Source organism: Vombatus ursinus, unplaced genomic scaffold (assembly GCF_900497805.2).
Source record: "Vombatus ursinus unplaced genomic scaffold, bare-nosed wombat genome assembly UNPS02014893.1, whole genome shotgun sequence".
Lineage (NCBI taxonomy): Eukaryota > Metazoa > Chordata > Mammalia > Diprotodontia > Vombatidae > Vombatus > Vombatus ursinus.
In genome coordinates, this window is record NW_020954671.1 from 7,075,423 (window position 1) to 7,091,209 (window position 15,787).

Genomic DNA, 15,787 nt, shown 5'->3' on the forward strand with positions numbered 1-15,787 from the left:
TTATCTCTTGTTTATTCATAAATTTTTCACCTATCCATAAGTCTGATAGGTAATATATTCCATGTATGTTAAAGTTTCTTGTAATACCTCTCTTTATAGCTAGGTCATGCATAATTTTTTATCTTATCTTGGTAAATGATGTAACATAGAGATGATAATACATTATTTGGAATAATAGGCAAAGATAAGGTCTTACCAAATTCCTTCTATGAAACAAATATGACATTGATCCCTAGAAGGAATCAGAATAGGAAATGAGGTAATAAAACAATCTCTTTTTGCAGATAACATTATGGTAGAATTGGAAAATCTCAAAAACTCAACTAAAAAACTAGTTGAAGCAATAAGTTTAGCAAAGTAGCAGAATACATGTTTATCTTCACAACTACCATAGGAAGTAAATGGTATTACTATCCTCACTTTATAGATGAGAAAACTGAAGCTGAAAGAGGTTCAATTATTTGCCCATGGTCATATAGCTAATAAGTTCCTTGACTGGATTTTAACTTAGGACTTTCACATTCCAGGTCCATCCCTCTATTCATTATGCCATCTACATGCCTCTATTTATCTCATATATATCTTTATTTTTTGTCCATAATTGTTAGCATTTTGTCTTCCTCATTTTATTGTGAGCTCCTTGACAGCAATAATTGTTTGTGTGTGTGTGTGTATGTGTGTGTGTGTGTGTATGTGTTTCTTTACATCCCTAACACTTAGCGTAATGTTAATAGTGGGTGTTCAATTAATGCTTGTTGGTTTGACTTTACTCGATATTTTTCCTTCTGGTAATGGTTAGGCTAAACACTTCTGAATGGTTATAGATCTATATCTCTGCCAAGAGGCTCTGCGAGGTCATGGCCTTGATAGAAATAATATAAAGTCATCTCAAAACAGGAGCATTTGGAAGAACTCATCATCCACAAGAATGATTCTTTGGAATTTGCACTGGATCCCTCCTCCATGATAGTGGCAAGCTCCTTTGGTGAGCATACATCTCCCTGCCTTATGGCTTGCCTGATATTTGTGATCAGAGAGTCAGTTGAATAAGATTATTCAGGATATCTTTTTAAGGTATCTCAAAGATTTTAATAGAAGGATGGCAAATACTTTATTGGAAGGGAGATGGCATTTTGCTCTACTGAATCAAGTGCTTTACAAATAATGAACAAATAAGCAGAGTGGGATCTTACACCCTCACATTTTTTCAGTCACTTATGATATTAACAAGATATGGTCCACTATAGAATATAATTAGTGAAAGCTTGTCTGTTTCCCTCTAATACCCTTGTTAAAGAAGACCTTGATTCCCATATAGTGGCATCTCATAAAGTTTTTTTTTATAGATGGGAAGCATACATATTGGTATTTATTGATGTTCTCTTGGTTGTCTTTGTTTTTTTTTTTTTTGGTGAGACAATGGGGTGAAGTGACTTGCCCAGGGTCACACAGCTAGTAAATGTCAAGTGTTTGGTCTGAGGCCAGATTTGAACTCAGGTCTTCCTGAATCCAGGGCCAGTGATCTATCCACTGTATCATCTAGCTGCCCCCTTGGTTGTCTTTTTAAGGGATTAATAAACCCTAAATTTTTTCATACCTTTAGTATGTTTTCCTCATTCATATTCTATGAGAAATGATCCCTTAATGCCCTTACAATTATGTCACCTCTATTTTCTATATAATTGTTATACTTGTTTAAACTGTTTCTAATTCTCGATTTGTTTCCTTTAAAACCATGGTCAATCCTTATTGCTCTGTGATTCATGGACAATCATAATAGATGAAGCCATTGAATACCTTGTGGCATGGGATTGGGGGTGAGAGAGAGAGAGAGAGAGAGAAAATCACCTATGTCTATCAATACAATTAAAATTAATTTATTTTAAGCACCTACTATGTATCAGGTACTGAACAAAGCACTGAATACTTTTCCTGCTACTCCAATGGGGGCAACAGGGAAAGCAATTATTTTCTTCCCTGCCCCCAAAGGGAAACAGAAGCAATTGAAAGAAAATATTATGTCTTTGATGTTGGTAATGATTCGTAACCTTTTAAATAGTGAACATCAACTAACCACAAGACTAGGGATATTCCCCCCTCCCTGGGCTATGTAAGGCAGCAAAGTGGCACAGTGAATAGAGTACTGGGCCTGGAGTCAGGAAGACCTAAGTTCAAAGCTGATCTAAGACACTTCCTAGCTTTGTGACCTTGGGTAAGTCACTTAACCCTATTTGCCTCAGTTTCCTCATCTGTAAAATGAGCTGTAGAAAGAAATTGCAAACCATGCCAGTATCTTTGCCAAGAAAACCCCAAATGGGGTTGCAAAAAGTTGTACACAACTCAAACCACTGAACAACAACAAATAGATTACTAATGGTTAAGCAACATTCATTTGATATTTCAGTGAATCTTTTAGTTTTTAGAAAGAGGGTTGGAGTAGAGGCAGGAATGAAGAGAATGCTCTACGGGCCACCCAGAGAAAAGAGGAAGTTTGAGTTTGGGAAGTATGGCTATGGTATTTAGGGACCTTCACAATATTTCTAAGGGTTTCTCACCTTACCTATTCAGCAAACCTTGCCTCATAGTGCCATCTGCTGGTTACAAATAGAAGCTCACACATGGGATATTTTTTTTAAATTGATGTCTTTTACAATTTTCTCTACTCTGAGAGTTTAGATACTGTTTAATTTTTTTTATTATTTTAAAGCAATTCATGCATTATTGCTTTATGCATTTAGTATACTTGTACTAAAAATAATTTTTTTGAATTTTCTTTTTTAATGTCAGTTCATTTTTTTATTTATGACTTGAGTTTAATCTACTCCAATGTTAAATATTTTTTAAAGGGAAATTATTGAATATTGAATTTTTCAAATTAAATTTTGAATTTGCCTAATTTTTCAATTTTGATATGATTTCCTTTTGAAATAAGTTTTAATTTCCCTTTATTATATTTTGTTTTCTTCTCTCACTAAAATTATTAATTGGTTTTCATTTTGAATACTAATTTATTGGTCAATTTCATTGGTTTTAGATTTTTTACTTTTTTATAATCTGCACACTAAATTTCTCTGTGTTCAATCTATTGTACCCTTAGGTTTCAGTTGTACATTAATACTTATTATTTGATGGTGCCAAAGTAATTAGTGTCATTTAGTTACTTGTTGATATACAAGTGGAATGCTAATGTTGTCAAGTTGTTTATTTGCTTGTCTGCCTTGCTTATAGTTGCTATAACTGTTATTTATGCTAATTTGTTTTTGAATTTGGCTCACTGGTTTTCATCAATTAGTGGATAACCCTCTGGTGATTGTATAAATATTGGCACTATGCATCCTTATTATAAAAATATGCCTTGGTGCTACAAAATACTTTCATTTGAATGCTGATATCCATAGGGGATTACAAGTGATGGGAGTAAATCTTGGGTGTGAGATTAAATGTATAGAGCTCTTGACTGACATAATAAAATTGTTTGTGGATTGTAGAATAACCTATACTTGCACAAAATCAGAACAATTTAGTAAGAATTTTCTCTGATACTAGGCATAATTAACAAAAATCCAGTTAATGGATAATACTTGGAAATCGGTTTACAATAGTTCTTTGGTAGTAGAGGAACACTGTAGAAAAAGTGCAGCAATACTAAGTACAGGGAATGACATAGTATAGAGTTACAAACTTGAACATACACTAGAGTTTCACTTGTTCAGGAAGCTGAGACAATATTCTTGTCATAAGAATCAGACTCCTTATTTGTGAATGAAATTCACTCATATTCTCTAGATTGGAAAGAGATAGATGACCTGTGCCAAATGATAGTTTCCTTTAGTTATATAGGAGTTGTTGTTCAGTAGTTTCAGTCATGTCCAACTCTTCATGACCCTATTTGGGGTTTTCTTGGCAAAGACACCATAGTGATTTGCCATTTCCTTCTCCAGTTAACTTTACAGATGAGTAAACTGAGGCTGAGGGATTAAGTGACTTGCCGTGAGTCACACAGCTAGTAAGTATCTGAGGACAGATTTGAACTCAGGAAGATGAGTCATCTTGACTTTAGGTCCAGCACTCTGTTCATTGCTGCACCTAGCTGCCCTACATAATACAGAAATACAGAATTTTTATGTGAGGCCAGGGTTAGATCCCCTAGGTTTCAGTTAAGTCTCAACTATATTTTCATATCAGAGAAACATCCCTTGCCCAACTTTGAGATTTTTTTTTAGGAACGGATTCATGTCTTCATGGGCAACAACCATGGGAAACCTGGCTTACACATGTGTCGCTGGCATTATGAAATTGAAGGTATTTAATGTAGGAAAGAAGGTTCACAGCGATTTTCATTGGATATAGGGGCCTATGGAGTGATAGACAAAGGACCATTTAATCCCCTTAATTAAGGAACATGAAGCCACTTTTGCTCAATAATGCTCTTCATATCAGTCAGAGCATCAATGTGCTTTTGAAGGATTAATACGACATTATACAATGTGGTCTTGAATTGCTTCAAATGGTGAAATTGATTATATTACCTCTAATTATTAGGGACTATGAGTGTTCATGCGTGTGTATGTGTATGTGTGTGTGTGTGACTATTAACAGCTTGCATTTCTTCACAAATTGTTCATTATTTTAATTATTTCTCCATTGAGGAGTACAAATCATTAAGCTTATAATCTATATATTATAGATTCTGAAAGTGATTCTTTTATCTTATATCAGATAAACATATGACACACATATCTAAGTATATACGAAATATTATATTGAATCTTCCTTTTCTTTTAATTTTTATAGATACTGCTTTTTTGGTGTAAAATTCTTTTTTCTTTGCATGATAAAATCCATTCATTTTTTTCAGTTATTTCTTCTATTGGTTTGAGCGATACAAATATTCCTCTTCAATCTAGTCGAGTCAAATAAATTATTTATTCTTTCCAATACTTTAATTATTTTTAAGATATTTAGATCATTGATCTAGTTAGACAATTTTTGGGATATATGATGTTAAGTATCAATCTAAACCCACTTTTTGCCATCTATTGTAGCAACTTAGTTTTCCCATCAGATTTTTATAGAATAGTGTGACATTCCACAGTGTTCTTTAATTGTGAGTTCATCAAACTACAATCTTTTATATTCACTGAGCTCTATTTCTGCATTCTTTATTCTGGTTCATTATTCTATTTCTGCATTCATTCCCCGGTACAGGGCAGCCTTTATAATTATTACTTTATGGTATATTTTTATAGCTAGTAGTGCTAGTTTCCCCTTCACCAATTTTCTTTTTCATAGTTCTCACTTATTTTTTCCATATGAATTTTGTTATGTCTCTATTTCCCTTTTAAAAAATGAAATGTCAACTTTTATTTTTGTGAATTCCCCTCTCAGCTTATTTCTCTCCATTCCCACTCCATAAGATGCAACAAGAAAGGCAGCCTAGTGTAGTAAAAAAAAAAGCAATAGATTTGGTTTCAGATTTCTAGGGTTTGAATTCTAGCTTTTACTGCTAATGAGTATGTGACCACAGGCAAGCCACATAGGCTCCCTAAGCTCGTTTCTTAACTCTGTAAAATGGGCACAAGAATATTTACACTACTTACTTCATAGGGTTGTTTTGAGGTAAGCACTTTATATGACTTTAGTATATATGTATGCATGAGTGTATATACACACATAGATATTTGCATATCTACATATGTATGTATATGGGCATCTCACTTTTAAAAATATATGTAATATGTATATGATTCTGTATCTATCTATATTTATATCTACATCAATATCTATAGGCAACCTACCTCTCAATGATACATAAGTTAATGTTGGTAAGTTATTACATATTTTTCATGCAAGGAAAAAAATTTCTATTTGAAGACTATACTTGTGGCTTGTTTTCAAATTGAATTACAAAACACAAAACTATTTTGATATGTATATACACACATGCCTACATGTGTGTATATATCCTAAAGACTTATGAAGTGCTTACTTTATAAACACATGTGTACACATAGGTATACATACACATACATATATGTATATTGTCTGTGTGTACACACACACACACACACATGCATTTGTTCTTCAGTCATTTCAGTTGTGTCTGACTCTGTTACCCCATTTGGGGTTTTTCTGGAAAAGATATGGTTTGCCATTTACTTCTCCAGTTCATTTTACTGATGAGGAAATGAAAGCAGACAGGGTGAAGTGGCCTGCCCAGAGTCACATAGCCAGTGTCTGAGACCAGATTTGGAATGTTCCTGTCTCCAGGCCCAGCACTCTATCCACCATTGTGATTATGAAGCCAATGCACTATCATCAAAGTAATATTATTTTTATCCTCTGAAGCTGAACAGGAAAGTAAACATTTCAATGGCCTGTTTTGAACATTGTTTTCTGCCCTAGAGATCTTTCCTAAAATGTTATGCCATCCCAGTCTCTGATCCTTGGGGTCAAAGAACTAGGTTAATTGTCAGATGACTTTTTTTCAAGTGTAGGAAGAAAATATTTGTATATTTTGAGAACATGGTGAATATCCTATGAAGAAGTATGAGCAGTATATATTATTGCCAAAAATAGTCTCTGTTGGACCATTTGTCATATGAGAAGAAAGAAAAACATGTGAAGAACAAAAGCGTTTACAGGTAATCCCCTACTTTGAGTCACTTTTTAAGACTGAATGGATATACTTTAAATGATAACTTTGGTAAAAGGCTGTATTTATTAGATTATCATGTCTCTTCCTGTTCCTATCCCCACATCTTTCTTTCTTTTCCCTTTTATTCATTCATTCATTTGTTCATTCATTTATCAATCTTTCTCTCTATTTATGTATAGTTTTCAAAATTCACTTCCATAAGATTTTGAGTTCCAAATTTTCTCCCCATCTCTCCCCTCCCTCCACCCCAAGATAGTGTGCAATCTGATGTAGGTATCATGTTGTAAAGAAGAATTAGAAACAAAGGAAGAAACCACAAGAAAGAAGAAACAAACAAAGAAAAAGAGAGAGAGAGCAAATAATATACTTCGATCTACATTCAGACTCCATAGTTTTTCTGCACCCACATCTTTTTTGATGATCACAAGCTCAGTTTCTCTGGCTAGAATGTAAGCCCCTTGAGGGCAGAGATATTTTCACTTTTCTTTTTGTATTCCAAGTTGCTGGTATTATGCCTAGCACATAGTAGGCAGTTAATTAATGCTTATTATTCAGATAAACATGATTGGATTTGATCTCACAGCTATTCTCAATGCTTGCTCCCACACTGGTATGCATTAGCTAGGGCAGCCAAGCCTCTATCCTCAGCTACCACAAACACTTATGAATTCTTGATTTTCTCCCCATCCTCTCCTCCATTCACACACACATACTATGCCTACAGAGGAAGATTAGACCCCAGACAAACAATGCTCCTTCCACCATATGCCCCCTGACTCACATTTCTTTCTTTCTTTTTTTTTTTTTTAACAACAATCTCTTCACACCAAGGCTGTTTTCCACATCCTCTACCTTTTGTAATATCCCAGCATTTCCTTGGACTCTTGAATATTCATGTAGAACTGCAACAAACCTGTCCTCTCCCTACTTGCCCCTACACTGGTGGAGGAAATTTCCTAATTCTTGAAATACTGAGCACATATGCCTCTCCCTATCAGTCCCAAAGCTTTCCAACCTCCTGATTACCTTGTCTATCTGTCTGAGCATGTCAGTTGCTGATAAATTAGTCATATTGCAAATGGTCAGTTGAATTTGGATCATATGATCTGTTTGCTAGTTCATCAATAATTTCTTCTTATAGCTGCTGAAAGATACAAATAGACAACCCCAAAGTACATTGAGATATGATCAGAAGATAGGGTTGAGTTGATTTGCCTCACATGTACAAGCAGAGCCCAAATCACAATTCCATCATTCATTTTCAGAAATTTTTTTCTTGTAAATAATGTTGAACAAAACCTGAAACAAGTGGAATCGTGTTGTGTTGTGTAATTCAATTTGAAAACAAGCCACAAGGATGGCCTTTAAATAGCATTTTGTTGTCCTTACATAACAATTGCATGATAATTTACTAAAGTTAACTTATTAAGAGATGGAATACTTATCTAGGAGCTAAAATGTCAATTCTTTTCTTCATGGCTTTTTTGATTAGACAGTATTCCCCCTGTACAGCCCTCCAACCTTTTCCCTCTGTCTTCTCTTTTATTCTGACCTGTGAGATTGTAGTATAAAATAAATATAAGGTATTATCTTTGACTCTTTCTTCTGGAAAGGCTATGCACTATAGTGAAAGGAACACTGTGCAAGCAGTCCAGTGAGATCTAGGTTCAAATCCTGTCTCAGACTAGTTTTTTTTTTACCTTGTGCAAATCAATTAATTTCTATAAACTTCAGTTTCTTCATCCGTAAAATGGAAATTATTATGCTACATATTTCATAGTGTATGAATTTGTAAGGATACTACTGTGTAAACCTCAAAGTGCTATATACATGTGTCATTATTATCTTCTCTTCCACAGTTTACAAGGAACTTCTAAGAACAACACATTGTGCTAGATGTTGGGATATATTCAGAGTTACATAGGTCTTGGTCCTTATACTATATATATATATATATGTATATATATACACATACACACACACTATATATATATATAGATATAAATCTATAGAGTATAATCTAGTAAACGGGATTAGATATACACACAATTATTCAATATTATACAACAGCCATGAAGCAAAATGGAATGGAATGTCACAAGAGAAGGATAAGTTTATATGCAGGATTCAAGAAATGGGTGCCATTTTGGCTAGACTCTGACTGAGTTGGGTTTAAGAAGATGAAAGTAGGACAATACACTCATCAGGAGAAAGATTTGCAAAGGTGTAAAGATAGGAAACAATGTAAAGGTCAGTTTAGATAAAGTATAGCGGTCATGGAAGACAGTAGTGTGAGGTAAGGCTGGAAAGTCTATATATTTTTCCCTTCATTTCCTTTGTTTGATAATTCCTCTATGATATCTTAAGCTATAACCTGGAAAAAGATTTGTACTCGTGTATTTTGAACTGAGTTATCACATTTCCAAGCAACCCTTATCCCATGGTATAGATATACCTATTAAGAATTACCTATGTGCAACTCACATGAAAAACATGTGGTGCAGTGAAAAGAGTGCTGAACACAGTCACAGGACTAAAATCCTGACTCCATCACTCATGACTTGTATGGCCTTGTGAGATTCTTTTAATCACTCCAGATCTCAGTTTCCTTATGTGTATTCAACACAGGGACTGGCCAATGAAACTGTGTCCACAGAACATGCACGGTGTGCCATTCCATGTGGAAGAGGCTGGGAAGCCTGCTTCCACAGAGCTGTGACGATTTATAATGGGTCATGATATTCAATTTGGAACATGTAAAGTTATTTTGACTGTTTCTGGTGAGTTTACCTTGTGGTGACAGGTGTCTTTTCAGTTAGATGCTGCACTGAAAATGAGAAATAGACAAAAATTTTAGTGGGGGGCAACTTTTCCCTCTCTGCTATCTGGCAGGTTTGAATGAGGAAGACACTCTGTAATCCTCTGGATAGGGAAAGAGAGGTCAACATGTGGCCTATGAACACAAACCTCTGCCGTTTTACATTTATTCTCTCTTCCTTTTTGGTGAAGGAATATTGAACTAGGATATGAGCATATAATCAATAAGCAAACAAAAAGTACATAGTAACTAACACATAATGCATACTAAAGCAATAAAATGTCTACTGAGCTGATGTGAGCTCTTTGTTTTCCTGCATTCTGGAAGTCCCTTGGACATAGCATCACTCTGAACCCAGAAGTTCTAGGAAATATATAGCTTAAGCTTGTTTAGTAAGAGGAGGTCAAACTTGGTTGCCCCCAAATTTTCTTCAGCTTTAGAGCTGAGTGTGTAGCCTGGAGTGATTTTATTTACCTGCCCCTGATAGGCACACATATCTATTGGGTCATATCAATCTAGCACTTCAAAGTTTACAAAGTGTTTTCCTGATGTACTTTTTCACTCTGCCTCAGTCTCTGTCGCATGAAGTAACTGTGAGGGAGGAGGGAGATTTGTCTAGGAACGATTAGAGGAAGTGAGAAGAGATGCAGCTATGGAAGAGAGGTGTTACACTTAAGGCTGAGGAAAAAGGGATGTCAGGATCAGCAATGATGGCAGTAGGCTTCTTCTTTTTCTTTTTCCTTTTTCATTTATGGAATAAAACAAACATTTCCATAACAGTATAATAAAAAGATGATTGCACATGAAACTGCAAATCTATTATGTATGACTTGCTATTCTCTTTAAATATATAATGGTTATTATGTAAATTTCTTTTTTATTTCATTCCTCTCCCACTCCACCCTAGAGATGGCTACCATTAAACAAGATATGTGTGTGTGTGTGTGTATATATATATATATATATATATATATACACACACACACACACACACACACATACATATACACACACATATATACACATACACACATGCATGCACACACATATATACATATATGTGTAAAATCATTCTATACATACATCTATTTTTCAATTCTTTCTCTGGATGCAGATAATATCTTTCTTCATATGTCCTTTATTTTTTAATTCATGTATTTATAACAGTCAAAATGACTTAGTCACTCAAAGTCATTACTAGGACAGCTAGGTGGCACAGAGTATAGAGCACTGGCCCTGAACTCAGGAGGACCGGGGTTCAAATCTGGCCTCAGACCAAACACTTGCCACTAGCTGTATGACCCTGGGCAAGTCACTTAACTCCAATTGCCTAAAAAAAACTCCAAAACAATGTTACTGTATACAGTGATCTCTTGATTCTGCACACTTTTCCCTTCACCATTTCACGTAAGTCTTTCCATGTCTTTCTGAAATCATTGAATTCATCATTTCCTATAGCACCATAGTATTCTGTCACAACTATACACCACAACTTGTTCAACCATTCCCCAATTGATGGATCATTGCCAAAATGAACCACTTGTTCTGCTTCATCGTGGACTACTTGAGGCCAGATGATATTGGAAAATCCTGCTAGGATAAGACAGTGAAGACTGAGAACCATTAAGAAAGCTTCAGTTTTCTCCTGAGTTCAACCATTCCCTATATCATGGGTTGCTGGATCAGAATGATAAAGGAATTTCTGAATTTTCATCTGGTGAATAAAGCATTCTTTTGCCCACTTGAAGGAGAGTGGCTACTGGGAACTAAACAAGCTCAAAATGTGAGTTTCCTAGGCCTCCTGGGTTCAGAATGAAATTGTCTGGGGGACTTCCAGAATATGGGAAAGCAATGAGCTCAAATCAGCTCAGTAGACATTTTATTACTTTAGAATGCATTTTGTGCTAGTTACTACAATCTGTGCTTTTTTGCTTGCTTATCAATTATATGCTGAGAAATGCATATAATATCTAAGAATATGTATCTGATTCAGGGGAGAACCAACTCTATTATGCCAAGGTCATGTGACTAAAACTCACTGAAATATAGCAGTCAAAAAAGAATGTGACATCTGCTAGTGGGTGGGGAACACAGAGCCAAGTTCTAATTGGATAAACATTCAAATTTTTATACATCTGGCAAGGGTTCTGTGTAGTCCCACACAGAGAGACATAGCTGAAGATAAAAGGTTACTAAATCTCAGAATCATATAGAAAAAGGCATGGTTGAGTTTAGAGTGTCAAATGTTGGAGTCAGGAAGATCTGAGTTCAAATCATACTTCAGATGCTTACTACCTGTGTGAACCTGGGCGAGTGATTTCACCTCAGTTTTGCTAAAATGTAAGACTAGGGGGTTGGATTCTATGATACCTAAGGTTTCTTCTAGCTCAAAATCTATGATCTCATCATCCTATGTTGTTGTTATTCAGTCATTTTCAGTCATGTCTGACTCTTTGTGACCCCCAGTTGGGGTTTTCTTGGCAAAGATAATGGAGTGGTTTGCCATTTCCTTCTCTAGATCATTTTACAGAAGAGGAAACTGAGGCAAACAGAGTTAAGTGATTTGCCCAGGGTCACATAGCTAGTAAGTGTCTGAGTCCAGATTTGAACTCAGGTCTTTCTGACTCTAGGCCCAGTGCTCTATCTGCTGTGCATCTAGCTGCCCCTTGTATGATGATATAAAAGATGGCATATCATTAAAATTTAAATAAAAAATTTAAATATATTAAAATATATTTTAGTAGATCCTTGAAAGCTGTTTAGGAGCAATTGTCTGGAGGCATAAGGGGGAGAAGGGTGTAATTAATTTGACTACCATATTGGGGCATGCACAAAACCATCAGGATGAAGTCGAGACTCCAAAGGATGCAGTCCTTATGATGAAAGGAATTGGTGTGTAGCTGTCAACATCATTTGGTGGTAAAACCCATAGGAATCTGGTAAAGCATAAAGTAAAAGAATTACTATTCCTATTTTACAGATCAGGAAATAGAACATGCATCAGATCATGCATCACTTATGTGGAATCACACATTTCTTATGAATTGAGGATGGAACTCTAATCCAGGTCTCTGACTCCAAGTCCAGTGTCACTTCCATAAATTAGACTACATTTTCTATTTCATTTAGTTAATAGAGAATAATGATGTAAAAATGATTTAAAAAATGCATCCTGTTTTTCACAATGGGTTTGACACCAGAACACAGGTGTTTTGGAAACCATTACTAAACCTCAACAAAAATGGGCAAGGAAAAGACTCACATTAACATTGTCATCATTTGACATGTAGACTGGCAAGTCCACTATTATTGGCCACCTCATCTACAAATGTGACAGAACTAATAAGAGAACCACTGAGAGGTTTGAGAAGGAGGCAGCTGAGATGGGAAAGGGCTCCTTCAAATATACCTAGGTCTTGGATAAGCTGAAGGTTGAACGTGAGTATGGTATCACTGTTGATATCTCCCTTTGGAAATTTGAGACCAATAAGTATTATGTGACCATTATTAATGATCCAGGACACAAATACTTTATCAAGAACATGATTACAGGCATATCTCAGGCTGACTGTGCTGTCCTGATTATTGCTGGTGTTGAATTTGAAGCTGATATCTCAAAGAATGAGCAGACCAGGGAGAATGCCCTTCTGTCCTACACACTAGGTATGAAATAATTGATTATTAGTGTCAACAAAATGGATTCCACTGAGCCCCTCTATAGCCAGAAGAGATTTGAAAAAATTGGCAAGGAAGTTAGTACTTATATTAAGAAAATTGGCTACAACCCTGACACAGTAGGTGTTGTACCAATTTCAGATTGGAATGGTAACAACATGCTGGAGCCAAACTCTAATATGACTTTTTTCAAGGAATGGAAAGACACTCATAAGGATGGAAATGCTAATGGAACTGTACTGCTTGAAGCTTTGGATTGCATCCTGTCACCAACTCATCCAACTGGCAAGTTCTTGTGTCTGTGCCTCCAAGATGTCTACAAGATTGGTGTTATCAGAACTATACCTGTTGGCTGTATAAGGACTGGTGTTCTAAAACCAGGCATGGTGGTCACCTTAGCTTCAGAGTTCCATCCAGTAAAGTCTACTGAAATGCACCATGAAGCTTTGAGTGAGGCTCTGTTTGGGGATAATGTTGGTTTCAATGTCAAGAACATGTCTATCAAAGATGACTGGCATGGTAGTATGGCTAGTGAAAGCAACAATAACCTGCGCATGGAAGCAGATGGCTTCACTGCACAAATTATTATCTTGAATCATACAAGCCAAAACAGTGCTGGCTATGCACCTGGCTATGCACACTGCTTTTTAGTTTCTTGAACTGAAGGAGATTGATTATCGTTTTGATAAGGAGTCAGAAGATGACCCCATACTTCCGAAATCTGATGCTGTTGCCATTGTTGACATGGTCCCAGCAAAGCCCATGTGTGTTGAGAGCTTCTCTGATTGTCCTCCTCTGGATCGTTTTGCTGTTCATGATATGAGGCAGACTGTTGTAGTTTGTGTCACCAAGGCAGTTGTCAAGAAGGCTGCTGGAGCTGGCAAAGGCAGAAAATCTGCTGAGAAAGCCCATAAGGCTAAATGAATATTCTGTGCAACACCTGCCACTCTGGTCTTAATCAGTGGTGGAAGAACAGTCTCAACTGTTTATCTCAATTGGCCATTTTAGTTGAACAGTAAAAGACTGGTTAATAATTACAGTGCATCGTAAAAGCCTCAAGAGAAAAGGAATGTTTTTGTGGACCATTTGTTTCATGGCAGTTTTAAGTTATTAGTTTTTAAAATCAGCCGTTTTTAAATGGAAACAACTTGCCCGAAAATGTGTCACAGAATTCTGAAACCATTAAAACAGTTTAATAAGAAAAATAATGCATCTTATGGACATTCTTCAAAGATCAGATTAGGCATTTTAGATACAACTTTGACTAAATGGGGGTGACAACACAAGGTTTTACATAATAGCTAATGCGTGAACTGTCTGCTCATTTCCTGTTAACATTTGTATTGTTATTATAGAGTAAAAGTAAAGGATACCAGCTAGACTGCCAGTGTGCTCTGTTCCTACCACTATAATGTCAAGAGACCTAAGGTTTACAGGATGATGGATGGACATTCTGTGGAACATTTATTTACTTTTTTGATGAATACTCTTTGCTTGGACACTTAGCAAACAATTTTCCCTGACTCCTCCTTCCCATTTAAAAAAAAACAACAGTTAAATCCTGTAGGAGATTTAGACGAGGTAATTGACAAGAATTGTACAAGGGGAGAAGTGGATGGAGGAGTGTGATCTGTACCTCTATTTGGATGGATCCATTTTATACATTGTAGTATTTGAAAAACTACAGAGATTTAGTACTCAGATTTTGCTTTGCAAATGAAGCACCATGATTATTCCTGTAGATGGTGGTGTTTCATCATATTAGGTGGTATTAAAAAATGCACATGGGTTAGCCATGCTTTGAAAGATCTATCTTCTTGTTTTTGCCATAGCTTATAGAAATTGCGATAAGCAACATGACCAATATTGAGATATATTTGTCATGATTGCTCATGTATAACCTATATCAAATTGCTTGCCTTCTCAATGGGGGGGGGAAGGAAGAAGATAATTTGGAATTCAAAATTTTAAAAATGAAGTTATATTGTTTTTACATATAACTAAAAAAACCAAAATATTTAAAAACAAAATAAACTATAGAAGTACTAAAATATAGGAACAAAAAATCCATTTATTTTTCACCAAAAAGTGACTGAATATTTATAACATGGTAACAGACTAGTTTTATTAATACTTATTAATCACTCATAGTGTAATCATGGTGCTTTTTGTATTTCTTTATGTTTGTGGGATAAAAAGCAACCTGTACCCAAAGATGCAACCCCAATAAACTTGGAATTTTTTTCTTAAAAACAAAAAAAGGATATGATAAAATAAAATAATGGCACTCAGATGAAATATACTGTTTCCCTTCCCACCCCCAGAATCTACTATAATACATTAATACTAGGCATTTTAGTGATGAGCCATTTTTTATATTATCACTCACAGGATGATGGAATGATATCTTTAAAACCAAAAGAAACCCTAGAGGTCATATAATCCAGCCCCTTCATTTTACAGTTTAGGAAAGCTGAGGCCCATAGAAGTGAAATGTTTTGCCCATCGTCACACATCTGAAGTAGAATTTGATCTCAGATCTTCCTGACTCCAACATTTGACACTCTATACTGTATTCAATCATGCTTTTTCTTTTTAAGAAATTTTTTTTATTATTTTTAGGCAATTGGGGTTAA

The 15,787-nt window shown here is 35.5% G+C and overlaps 1 pseudogene; it reads left to right on the top strand.

Moving 5' to 3' along the window:
- Positions 1–12,717: 12,717 nt before the first annotated feature.
- On the top strand, positions 12,718–14,075 carry LOC114028647 (annotated as a pseudogene).
- The last annotated feature ends 1,712 nt before the right edge of the window (positions 14,076–15,787 follow it).